Raw genomic sequence first — 14,944 nt, 5'->3', positions numbered from 1 at the left:
TTCTTAACATGGTGGGTTTGGGGTTCTATTCCGAGAGCCGTTCTTAACATGGGTAGATTGAAGTGTTTATTTCTTGTAAATGTACCCAACAACCTATAAATATCGACATTTCCAATGTGAACGGTAGGTTGGACTTATGTAAAAAAAAAAAAAAAAAAAAATATACCAAACTGGCTATTTTGTTTAAAAATGGAATTATATCCATTTCGTTATAATATATATATATATATATATATATATATATATATATAATGTCGTGTTATATATATATATATATATATATATATATATATATATATATATATAAATATATATATATATATATATATATATATATATATATATATATATATATATAAATTACACTTGTTGAATGTTATTATTTTGATAGCATTTTTTTGTAGGGGCACAATTAAAAAAAAGATTAAAACGAATCAAAATTTAAGTTTCCATTCCATTTTTACAACAAACGTAAAACAGCCCATACTCCTCAATTTTCTAGTAAGCCATAAACATCTACATCTACTTACTAAAGAATGGAAACCGAGCGACTGGTAAAAATCTGTAACTGAGTGTCAAATCATCTTAAAATATTGAAAAAAAAAGAAGAAAAATCAGAAATCCTCCCAAGCATACTGACAACAATTTGGTTTAGCCCTTCCTTTGAATGTTTCCAATAAGGGGGGGGGGGGTGATTTACTAGGATTTGTATTAGAATTTGAGCACTTAGTAACATTATTTAATTGTTGAATTATTTGCATTTTGGTTACTATATTTAGTTTGCAATCGCTTATAGCCCACTCAAAAAATTGAACAAAAGATAAATTAAAACTAATGGTACTCATGCAGAATTTGAATGCCCCCCATACTGATTCCAATTATGGATAAGGTTCGACCGGCAATCACGGGATTAAGCCGAGCGTTGTTCAAATGTAAAACAACTAAATCAACATTTTATCTATTTTTTGTATAATTAATTCATGATGGAAGTATTTTTCTGTTTATTTTCTTAACATCTGTTGACAAAAAAATAATGTGTACATTCTCTTGAAAGAAAAATCAAACGTTTCTCTACTTTCACCTAACTATTTACACTGTTAATATAAAGCATTAATCTTTTCTTTTTATAATAAAAATTAAGTTTTCAAAACGAAACGTTTACTTCCAACTTTCTTTAAAAATAGTGTAAGTTTTCCTGCAAAAAAATCCAACAAATTTTCATCCAACAATTTCTTGTAAAAAATAAATCTTTTCTTGGCGAAAAACAACTTTTATTGATTAAAAAATCGCAAAATATAATAAAAGTAAATAAACAATACAAATTGCATTTTTTTCATGAAGAATATGCGCCATATTAACAAACTGAACCACAACAACGCGTGAGCGGGTACAGCTTATATATATATATATATATATATATATATATATATATATATATATATAAATTGTAGCCGATTGCCAGGTTCGAGTCTGTCGACTGGTGTAGATCGTTACGCCCTGCACTGAAGACTCCCGAAAGGAATGAATCACTAGTATAATGTAGCTATTTAATTATTATAGTAAAAAAAATATGTCAGCCTCTTTAAGAAACTCGTTTCATATCGTTGAGTACTTTCAATTAAATTTAGCCGGTAAATCTTCCTCTTATGCATAGATCATTGTATAACGATTTTATCACTTCTACTGGCGTTAAAAACATTTACCCGTAAAATGTTTAAATTCAATGTTATTTCTTGCGGTAACGGTAGCAGATTTAATGCAGTCTTTGCTAATCGAGCCAGAGATGACTCGTGTTGCCGTGTTCGAATCCGCTCTGAAGATCCCGAAAGAATCAAACACTAGTGCCTGTAGGTATTTAATTATTATAGTAAAAAAAATATTATATATATATATATAAAATAGTATATATATATATATATATATATATATATGTTTATTAATTATACAGAAGTTCAAAAAAATATTGGTACCGTCGGTTTCAAGCCCCACACAACGGGAAACCGTTAATGGTAACACGTAAATGATGTTCAGCTCTCGTCAGCCATCTTGTTTTCAGTCCATACTCTGCAATTTTATAGTAAGTAATAAACATCTAGATCTACTTACGTTATATTATAAACCGAGAAAACAAGATGACTGACAAGAGCTTAACATCATTTATGTGTTACCATTAACGGTTTCCCGTTGTGTTGGGCTTGTAACCGACGGTACCAAAGTTTTTTCTGAACTTCTGCATAATTAATAAACAACTATTTAGCTTTTAGCTTTTATATCGAAAAAGGTTTTCTTTGTAATCGAGCACTTTGTCGGAACCCTTTCCCCAAAATACAGTAAACATATATATATATATATATATATATATATATATATATATATATATATATATATATATATACTCTCTGTATCGCTATATTGCAGCGCAATATTTTTAAAAAATGTTTTAAATCGCTATGAAAAACAGAGAATAGAAATTTGCTGTCAGTTGACCTATTCTAGAAATTTTTGTAGAGATCCAATTAACTGATACACACTTTAAATTACCAGCTCATAAAAATAGAATAATTTATTTAAATATTTGTTTAAATTCCACAAACATCATAAAAATGATGCATCTTGTTATTCTCTTCCAGTGTACCAAATTTCACTTCTCTGCATTTTATAGCAATTTAAAAATAAAAAAAATATATATTGACCTGCAATAAAGTGATATACCTTAACCTTAAATTCTTTGAAATTTCGCAAAATAAAGATATTTTTCCACCTTTCTTTATTGTGGGTATTCTGTTGAAACATATTCTGTTGCATGTGTAAATCTCCGGTTTACAGTATTTGTCTTAGCTTATGATATATATATATATATATATATATATATATATATATATATATATATATATATATATATATATATATATATATGTGTGTGTATACTAGCAGGGATACACGAAATTGCCCGAGATTGAATGGTGAAAAACAAATATCTCCCACTCCCATTTTTTTTTGTTATCGAAATCTGTGCAATCGCCTATTTTCTAATTAATTCGATTTATTGCCTGCTATCCTTGGAGTCCCATCTCACTGCCCCGAGGGGGGCTAAGTCACTGCACTCGCAGTGACTTAGTTCATAATATATTGTAGTCTACATTGCACTGCCAAGAAACTACCGTTGATTTAAAAAAAATATTTCATATATAATTGTTGAATTTAAGTTATAATACAAAACTCCACAGTACAACGTATCAACTATGTATTAAACAGAAACATTCATTCCGAAAATGCCTCTGTAATATCAAAGCAACTACTGTATATTTTGCATGTCGGACCTTTCGCCTATTGTGGTAATAACATTTTTATTGTTGTATTATTGTAAAGTGTTTATTATTGTCAAAAATGGATTTTTCTTCTTTAATCGAATTAATTTGATCATAGATTATAGACACTTATTTCAAACATTTCAATAAACAAAAAATAGTTAAGAACATTGCCATCTACGTACAGTACTTTCGGCCAATCCGTATTCAGTCAATAACGAACGATCTCACACCCACACAGACTCACACACAGACATAATTCCATATATATATATATATATATATATATATATATATATATATAGGTATATATATATATATATATATATATATATATATACTAGCAAAAGTACCTGTCGTTGACTGGGTTCAAAAGCAGCCTACAGAAAATGATCACTGATTTATGAAAGTATGATAGGTTATGAGATAAGGAAGGGTTGTAAAGAGATAGCTTCGAATTTTGGGGGTATCAAAACTAAAGCAAAATATGATGAAAGTAAAAATAAAATAGATAAACCCAATAATTTATTATACCATACCTGTTCACACTGAAACGATTATCACAATATTCTGTGGATCTATATTAAAAAACCTTGTTAAACTTTGTGACATATTTCCATTCTATGGCGGTAAGGCGCGAACGAACACCCAATAATTTTATTATACCATATTTCTTCAAACTGTAACATAATTATCAAAGTATACTTACGCAGATAGATATGAAAAGTCTTTATAAAAGTTTGTGCCTATTTCCATTCTATAGAGACCAGGCGCGAACGCAGACCCCACAATTTATTATACCATCCCTTTTTAAGTAAATCATACTTATCAAAGTATTATTATGTACATCTATATCAAAAAACACTTGTAAACGTTTTTTTTTTTTTTTTTCATTCTTATTTCCATACTTTGTTGGCCAGGCGCGAACGCAGGCCCCACAATTTTTATAAACCACCGTTCTGCCAGATCAAATATACTCATTCCTGATCCTCGGTGCATCTTCTCTCATTATATGTAATCAGTTTTTTAAAATAGTCAGCCATATAGGAGCCTATTCGTGACCAGACACACACACATACGCGTGCGCACATACACATTCAGCTTTATATTATAGATATCGTGCAAAATTGAATTATCGAAACTATAAAAGTAAGATTATTGTCTTGTTATTCTTGATCAAGAGTAAAATGTAAAAAAACAAATAAAGAGAATATTCTTTTTTGAAAATTCATGCGATAAACGTCTAGCCTTTAATAAAAAGTAAATATGTCTTTCCCTTACAATTTCGACTTTTCAACTGAAATTATGTAACAGATTCGGAAATAGAAAGAGCAATGTCCCTTTTTATTTTTGTATGAGTTGTATGTTTCTCTGTAAAATTCTGTTGCGTTCTCCGCGTTTGACAGGATCCATAACATTATTTCAAGATCGAGAGATTGTGAGATATTTGACAGCGGGGAAGCAATTCGCTTTCATCCTAAAGGATTCGGTCATTCGTTGTACCCGATCGTGATTCTCTCGCACAAAGAGAGACACCGGCACAGGCATCTGTTGTGTGAGTAAGTGTGTCAGAACTGAACGTCGGTCGATTATTCTCTGACAAGCGAGTGCACATTGCCTGCTTCTGGTTGTTGCCGTCAAGGTCGGAGGTCCATTCGCTGCGTGACTACGTTGGCAGAAGTAAAAGAATGGAAAAAAATAGAGGCAAGTATATGAAAAGGGAAGGGCAAGGATGCGACATGTACACGCATCTGAATAATATTTCGTGACGGGAGGGGGCAGAGGTCAATAGTGGGAGTAATTACCGGCATATGATATATCAAAAGTATTAAAAGAAGCTTTCATAATATATTTAATACAACAAACAGTATATAAATATAAAGCACACACACACACACACACAAACACACACACACACACACATATATATATATATATATATATATATATATATATATATATACATACATACATACCAAAACATATGCAAAAACAAAAACTCGAATAAACCTAGAACCCCATCTCCCAACGTAGACCCCTACTACCTTGTCTCCTTCTCGAACATCAGGGGTCTACGTTCCAACCTTCCAGGGGTTGAAACCCAATTACAGGAGACGAAACCGGACATATTCTTTCGAAGCGAAACTGAAATAGGGCCGACCACTTCCCTAGATGAATTCATAATTAACGGATACTCTAACTTAACATCGAAATCTGACCCCCAAGATCGCCATGGGCATGGAATATGTGCCTACATTAGATATGGCTTTACGTGAGGCAGGGATATCACCAGAGAATACCCTAATCTACCTTATATGTGCTTCCGGGTTGTTCTAGCTTACACCACTGCATTTGTATTTGCCCTCTATCGCCCCCACAACAGCGGAGTTACTATCTTTAAGAGTATATCTGGGAAAATAAGCCACATCCTGTCTGCACACCCCTCTGCTAACATTCACATTTGTGGTGACTTCAATGCTCATAACTTGGAATGGCTGACCACTCAAATAAGACAGATAACGAGGGGAGGTATTGTCACTCAGATTGTACGCGAGCCTACCAGTGTAAGATACTACCGGTCAGTTTGCAAGCCTTCTATTCCTTTTTCTCTCAACTTCCCCTGAGCTATGTTCACGCACTGTTCTTTCTCCTCTAGGATCCTCCGACCACTCCGTTGTATCAGTAAGATAAGAATGAAATGTAATAAGTCCTAAGACGTACCCTCCACCGTACTGTATATCGATACTCGATGGCAGACTGGGATAGCTTCCGTACATTCATATCTGATCTACCGCTGCATTCCATGTTTAAAAAGGATGTGTCCTCTATAGTATCAGACCTAACCGAATGGTTAATTGTAGGCATAGACCGATTCATACCATCTAAAAAATTCCAACAAAAACCTAACAGCACGCCATGGTTTTCCCCAGAATGTGCTGCTGCCATTGTGCACAGAAATCACTTTTTCCATAACTACCAACGTAATATATGCACTGAGATTAAATCTGCTGTCAGGAACGCCAGCAACCACTGTAAAAGAGTAATAAAAATGCAAGAGAGCTATATGCCTAGCCTGTTAAATCAAAAGTACCTGATCAGCAGATTGGTTTCCTACCAGTTTTGGCAAACAAAACATAGGATCCTGAACAGAAGTGTGCGTTCTATCCCAACATTTATCAATGGACCAGAGGTCATCTCGTCAGCATCAGACAAGGCTAAACAATTTACAAAGAACTTTGCAGCTAATTCTACCCTATTCGACGAAGGCAACCAACTCCCCATATTTCCTCCTATAACACAAAACAAGCTAGGTAATATACACATATCTGTGCGGGAGGTCGCCAAGCTAATCAAGACCCTTGATTCCAGTAAAGCAACTGCCCCTGACGGCATACCAATTATAGTGTTAAAAAAAATCAACCTGAACTTACTCCCATACTTAAAAAAACTATTTAAGCGTTGCCTTAAGGAGAAGTGCTTTCCAACATCCTGGAAAACCTCATCAGTATGCCCTGTATTAAAGAATTCAGGTGATAAGTGTTCTCCCTCTCAGTACAGACCTATGTCTCCTGTGTGTTATGAGTAAGTTGCCGGAATCCATACTAAATAGAGAAATAGACAACCACCTCAGCAGAAATAACCTCCTAAGTGATACGCAATATGGTTTCCGTTCTGCAAGATCAATCGCAGATGTGCTAACGGTTAAAGCTAATAGAATTAGCGAATCTCTTGAGAAAGGCTTCCTTTCTAGGGCAATTGTTCTTTACATATCAAAGGCCTTCGACAAGGTATGATATAAAGGCCTACTTCACAAGATTTCCAGTTAGTGGTCGACGGACCAAAATCAGAATCCTGCAGTATTAATGCTGGAGTCTCTCAGGGGGCAATCCTGGGCCCAACTCTCTTCCTGATCTACATCAATGATCTCCCTAAACACATACTTAAATCATTCGTTGACATCTATACAGCTGACACGACGTCAACACATCAACGGCTGTAAATGACAAAGTTCTCTCTGATTCTCTCTCCTCTGATCTCGAGCGTGTAGGTCAGTGGGGAAAGACGTGGCTGGTTTCCTTTAATGCATCTAAAACCAAGCTCCTATCTTTACACCATCAACGCTCTGATCCCCATCTGACATCAATTGTAATGGATGGTTCTTGCCTAGGAGAAGCTCAATGTTTTGACAAGCTTCTGGGCTTGACTTTTACTTCTGATCTGAAATGGAACACGTACATCAAGTATGTTGCCAGGGTCGCTGGAGAGATGGTGGCGTCCTTCTACCGCTCCAGAAGACATCTCCTTACTGATGCAATTCTCTATCTATATAAAAGCCAAGCACGTCCAAGGATGGAATACTGCTGCCATATCTGGGCACGAGCTGCTAAAAATAGCCTATTATGTCTTGGCAGAGTACAAAATAGACTTCGTGGCTTAGTGGAGGATGCCCTTTTCTCTTCCCTGCAACCTCTCTCCCACAGAAGAGACGTTTCGAGCCTGTCTTTGTTTTACCGTTATTTCCATGACAAGTGCTCGTCTGAGCTCCAGTCTATGGCCCCCCTCGCCAATCTTTGACGAAAAACACCCGTCTAGCTGAAGCCACTGTCAAAAAATTTCCCCACTCTCTATCTGTGCCTAAATCAAGATGTAGATTCCATGAACACAGCTTGTTTCTTTGAACATCACCCCAGTGGAACTCTGTTCCGTCTGCCTGTTTTCCACCTGACTACAATTTGAGGTCTTCAAATCCAACGTAAACAAATTCCTGATGAACCGGCCCCTTAAGTAAACGCTTTATGAAATCTCAACACTAACGTACAACGTACTATACATGCAATAACCCTTAACCCTGAGTGGCTTCCGGGCCTTGATAAGTGGTTACCTCCTTGTAAAAAATACTTGAATATATCTATAATATATTTACATTTAATATATAAATGTATATTATACATATCTGTCTATATATATATATCGAAAAACATGAAAAATTGTGTAAGGACCTTTCACAATCGATATACTAAATTCGTTTTTGATCTACATACTTTAAATTTTGGATATAGGGTTGTCAGACGTGTGGAAAAATTTACAAACCATTTCCAGTCGGAAAAAGAGCTGCTAAGGGGACCTAATCGAAAAGATGTAAAAGGTTGTCACTGTCTGTCTACTGCGCATGCGCTGTCCAAATACATGGCAGCTTTCTTATGTTCAGCATACCTACGTTGGAAAACATTTTTTTAAGATCATGCCAAGGTGGTCTAATAGTTTTCGTACTCTTCATTGTATGTATGTGTGCGATTAATCGTCTAGCATTTTTTCGTGCCTTTCTAAATAGATATTCGTGCGAGTGCTTTTTGTTTTGTTAATTCTATTCTGTTTTTCGTTCTTTGCGGCATATCGTCTATTTTTAATACATTCTTTTCCTATGTGAGCGTATGGTTTCCTTTATTCTCTTTTTTTTGGATCATTGTGTGTATGCCTTCATTTACCTTAGCAGTTTTTTATCTTTACGTTGCGTTTATTTCTCTTTTCTTCAAAGGAACCTTTGTTGTGGTGTGTGGTATTAGCCAAGTTCGATTTTTTTCGCACACTTGTATGGCCACCCTGGAAATGAGCACCAAATCAACGAGTATGTTGTATAAGGGATGCGTATTAAGAGATTGCGGTAGTTCATATCGGGAGTCATGTATAACGAGGATGCCTATAACGGAAACTCATAATACACGAATAATGATGGTGATGATAGTTCTTGAGGAAGCTATCTATAAATGACTTTGAACATGATAAATATGGAGGGAGACATTTATATCAGACTGGGATGATTCTCGGGACTTAATATTAATATGGACTGGGAGATATATGATGCAATAGTTCTTAACATCAATAGGGGGGAGGAGATACCTTATTGTTGTTGGTGGGTAGGACACATAAGACTTGGAAGATCGTTACAAGATGATGATAACACCACATTTTCTGTTGTAAGGAATGACGAAACGAGACAGCAGTGGATCGGTGATGTCAGAAACTCAAGTCTTTTCGACTACATGGTCTACTCTTCTCCCTTTACTTCTAAGGGGCTCTCCTCTCGATCTCTGATTCTATCTCTGATTCTCACTGACTCTGATTTTGACTGTCTTCTCTTACGTCGAGCCCTCTATCCTAATTTGAGAAATCCCCTTTGTTTATGACGGGAGATGTATGTTCCTAACGTGACCTAATTCTATGTGGATTTACATATGTCTGTCCAACACAATTTTGGCAACAAAGAATCGTCAATTCTAATTGTTTAATATCTAACCTATTTTTAAGCAATATTTTAAAATTCGCATTGTGCATTCTTTTAACTGACATATTTGATATTAAGATTTGTAAAGAATGGGCAATCCACTCGTTTTTCTGACTAGCTATTCAAATAGAATTAACAGTTTACTGAAATCCTAAGACTCGTATTTGCATTATCTTTAACACTTGCCTACAGGGTTCGATTCTAGCCTTTTCCTAGTATTATTTTCACTTATCTAGTGCGTTTTCTTACTTACATGAGAATGGGGCATCCCTTTCCTGTAACATATAGATCGACTGATTCTTTTAAAGTCCGGGTGTACCTCAGCATTTAATTGTGTCTATTCTTTTTTCTTAATTATGAGTTCAATTTAAATACAAGAAGAGTTACGATTTAAAATCGCCGCAAATAATTCTTTCTTTTTATATTGCAAAACTTAACATTAGTAAGCGGTTACTTTTCCAGGGAATTGATCATGAAGCCCAAATATAAGCATACGTTATATTGTAAACAAACACGGACTGAATTCGATGAAGGACATTATCATTATTGTTATTTATTTATTTATTTAGTTTGCGGATTAGTTAAGCGGGCCAATTATTCCTTACAGTATATAATAATCGATAGAGGATTGATTCTATAAATGTTGTAAGTTCCAAATCTCGGCGACGCTTCGTCAGAATTTAACAAATGAAGGCATATTGGAAAGGTAATAACAATCATTGTGTATTGAGTTATATTACAAGTGCCTTTATGATCGCACATTATTGTTTCCAAAAGAGGGAGATTGCCTTTCTACTACATTCTTATTACTATGCATATTATTCGTCTTTTTTTTATCCGTTAATCCCGTCATCTTAATCTGCCGATTATTTAGCTGTTTATAAAACGATAACAAACAGAGCTTTTATTCATTTTCCATTTTGCACTCATTTTCTTAGAATGCCTATATACGGAGCAATGTTCAAACTATTCTCGTTTACTGAAATTAATAAAACTTCTGCATTTATAAGCGGTGAATTTCTTCTAAATCCCTGGTTTTAGTTTTATCGATAACTAGCAGGGAGACACGACGCTGCCCTGGATAGAATGATGATTAATAAATATTGCACACTCCTATATTTTATTGTCATCGAAATCAAAACGCGGATTACATGAACAAAGCTTCTTTCTTAGAACTGCATGCATGTGGCACTCTGTTCCGTCTGCCTGCTTCCCACCGGACTATAACTTGGATGTCTTTAAGTCCAACGTTAACAAATTCCTAATGAACCGCGCCATTAAGTAAACACTTCATCAAATCTCCACACTAACGTAATGTACTTGCAATAACCCTAATCCCTGAGTGGCTTCCGGGCCTTGATAAGTGGTGATCACTGTATAAAACTAAAAATCTGTGAAATCACCCAAAAGAAGGTTCACATGCCTCCATGCAGAAACTTAGTCCAAAATCTAATTCTACATTACACTATAGAGAACCTATTTTTTCTATTATAAAACTATTTGATATAAACTTCTTTCCAATTAACGAAAAAAACATTAAGAAATTAATGTGCCGGGTTTGAACACACAGGCCACGTCATGAAAAAAAAACACAAAAAACAGAAAAAACATGTAAATCTTTTAGTCTTATGAAATTCTGTTCAGTCCATGAAAATAGCAATTAAGACATTTACCTGCGAGTTTGAACCTACAGACAACGTCATGCAAAAAATAAAACAAAAGAACAAAAGACACACGCTATCAACTTACCTACGGTAGAATTTTCACGGTCTGTATATATAATACTAGTTCAGCGACGACATTAAAAGCATGGTTTTACCGATGATTGATAAATTAAAATAAATGTTTGTATTATTGATTATCGGAAATTTTCAGGGGTATTTTGGGGCAAACTAAGATAACTCCCAGACATTAAATTTCTGGACATTTTAAAGAAAATATTTTGAACTATTTCGAAGTTTATAAAGAACTAACTCACACACACAGACAAAGTTTCGTTTGTATAATCGATAATGTTTCAATCAACATAACACTAATATTTATTTTAATCAAAACTTGTAATAAAATCTCTTCTTTTAATTCCAAAATTCAACTTAATTTTCTCCAACCGTTTCCATTTGCTGACCTATATTTTTCGTAAAATACCTCCATCACGTGGAATATAATAAAAATAAATTATTAAATACCTACAGCACTCATCTAAAAAAATTATAATCTATATATTAGTGTGCTTATTCGCTTCGACCGTTATTATCCTGCCATCTCTTAAAAAGACAGTAGAATATTCCAAATGGCTAATAAACATTTGAAAATTGTAAAACAAAAGGTATCGTTGTAAGAAAAAACACCTAGCCAAATCCTGATTACCAATTAAAATTGAAAATAAACATAGTAATTTTTACTGTCTATTCAAAAGTATCTCCTAAATGAGTTTTTTTTTATGTACGCATTAATTTTTATCCATAAAACATGATAGAAAAAATATAGAAAAATCTCATAATATTTATAAATGGGTTCTATTGTGTACATTTTCAATGAACGTAACAGATTCTTTTTAAAAACAGTAAAATTATTATTTATTTTTGTGTGACCTTAATAACAGACCCGTAATAAATATTTATTTCCGGAGATTTTTTTAATTTAAATTTTAAAGTGATATAAATTAGTGCACAGTAAATAAAATTATATTAAAAAATATCATTTTAATGTTTCTGCATCTAGTTTACTGCGGTATGTTTTATAGTATTTGCAGTTTAAATATATTTTAGTATATTTTTGCAGTTTAAATATATTTTATGATATTTTTGTTTAATGATATTAGTAAAAACACTTAAATTTAACAAAAATGTTTTCTTATTTCGAAATCTTTAAAAAGAAAATCTATTTTTTCGTTTGATTACTAAAATAAAAAAAATAAAACAATGATTTTAAAACTGACTTTTGGGTGGTGTAGGCTAAGTAGATAAGTGTGTGTATGCCTGTGCAGTCAGCACCAACCCTATTCCGGGTTAAACCGGCTTCCTCCGAAGGAGGAAGTTGCATGGGAGTTTGAAATTCACAAGCGGGCCCCAGTGGCATGTATATCCCCGTTAGGGGAGATGACGACGTTTGGTTTTTGCAACTTTTTGCAGAGAGGTGTCGATCTCCTCCTACATACAACACCCGGACTTCCCAAATTAGTCAACCATTTTAGTAATAACGTATTCATGTCGTATATTAAAAAGATAAAAAAAAATAACTTTCAAATTAAAAAAAAAAAACAAATTGAAAAAAAAAATGCATGACTTTTATTGTCGGGGATCAGTTTTCTAATTATAACGTTCTATTAAATTGAAAACGTACCTTGTGACTAATACCGAGAAAATATTGCGACTTTCACGTGATCGGGTATTGTTCCCGTTTAAAAAAGAGATTCCGATACTTTCTTTCTAACTCGGTGACGACTTGTACAGTTTTTTTAGTATGCTGTAAATAGACATCATTATAATGTCCTATTTTTGCCTCGGATTTTTATATTTTACGAAGATATTCAATTTAAACAAAATTGAATCCAAACTTTAACTGTATTAATAAGATAATTTTGGAGAGTTATTAGTAAAAACAGTTGACAATTCAACGGATCTAACTACACTATGATTTACTGTAACTTGATTGTGACAATTTTCCGTAAATTTTCCAAAAGGTCCAATCTTGGAGTGGGAATTTTATTACAGTTGGGATTCTTTCAAGCGAGACGAAACAGATGTAATAGATTAGATAAATGAAAACAAAACTTCGGATGCGTGAGAAACCTGCACTATTTTTCTCGTTGATGGCCACAAAGGGCATGTTCAATTTAGTACAACGTCATAATGCAAAACTAATCAAAGATTACAAAAGTCATGAAACATGCTATTTTCAAAATAGTTTTTCATCTGAAAATTAAGTTTGTAATCGATGAGATTAACGTGAATGAAAACATGTAAATTGTGGAATGTAGGTGTGGGGTATAATTTCCCAAACGCCCTCTGTTTATTGTGTGATCATAATGACGAACTTGTAATTAATATTTACTTCCAATGTTTTTTGTAAGTTTAATTTATTTCTAGCTGATATAAATTATTATATGTAATGTCAAAATTAGTTTAAACTTTCCTATGTTAAGAATGTACCGAATTTTAAACGGAATGAAATTTAAATTTCCGGCCCATCTTTCCGACAACCGTAAAACAAAGCATTATTCCCAAGCTTTTACAAAAAAAATATTGTATTTTCCGTTATTCTGTACCTGCACAAAAAATGTTAATAAATAAAAAACATATTGTAAAAATCAACAGAAGCGTGTGTACGTTTACGCGGCATAATAGTTTTCTGGCACACACACATATGCCGGATCACATCTGTGCGCATACACACAAAAACACACAAAAACACACACACGAACACACCTGCACACACCAGCATATACACACACATACACAATCATATAGGCCCACACGCAAAAAGAAAACAAAACAAAATTCCTTTTCACATATGTACGTATGTATGTATGCTGTATGTATGCTGTATGTGTGTATGTATGTATGTCAGGTCATGTCATATGCTACAGGTACCATGTAACCCAGTACTACCTGCCTCATGGTCGGGTCACCGGCGACTAAACTGGTACCCCCACAAGACTTGTTTGGTGAGCAGGGTGGCTAGTTCCCCTGAAGGATTAAAGACAAGACCTTCCAAAGGGCGAATAAACCCTTTTTCTGGGTCAACGGCAACTAGCACCGTGTGTGTTTGTGTGTATGTGTGTGTTGGGGTGGAGGAGAGGACTCCTGTAAGCCGTGGTGAAGGCAACCTTTCTAGGAGAAGCAACTCTCTGATTTAAAAAACCATCAAGCGGGAGACCAGTACCCGCATTAAGCTGGTCTGCAGTTTAACTTTTTGCTGGCTATATTGCTCTTGCTTGTTGCCATTTCTTTAGTTATGTGTTCATTTATTTTCTTGTCATGCCTGTTATAGAGTGTGGTGTCATCAGCATATATACCCATCACAGAGGCAGTTTTGTCGGGGAGGTCATTAGTAAATATTAGGGACAATAGAGGTCCGCGGATAGACCTCTGAGGCACTCTCGCATTTATATCATATTGTTTAGATGTACGACCGTCGAGGACAACTTGGATTTTTCTCTTATCTTAGAAGGATTTAATTATGCTAAGTATTTTACCAGTGATACCGTATGATCTAATTTTCCGAGGAGACCTTCATGTCATACCCTGTCAAAAGCCTATTATTATTATTATTATTATTATTATTATTATTATTATTATTATTATTATTATTATATACATACATGCATATATATATATCTTCTTCTTCTCTT

Source organism: Euprymna scolopes, chromosome 12 (assembly GCF_053919585.1).
Source record: "Euprymna scolopes isolate OS-2025 chromosome 12, ASM5391958v1, whole genome shotgun sequence".
NCBI lineage: Eukaryota > Metazoa > Mollusca > Cephalopoda > Sepiida > Sepiolidae > Euprymna > Euprymna scolopes.
Note: the sequence above shows the minus strand (reverse complement) of the source record.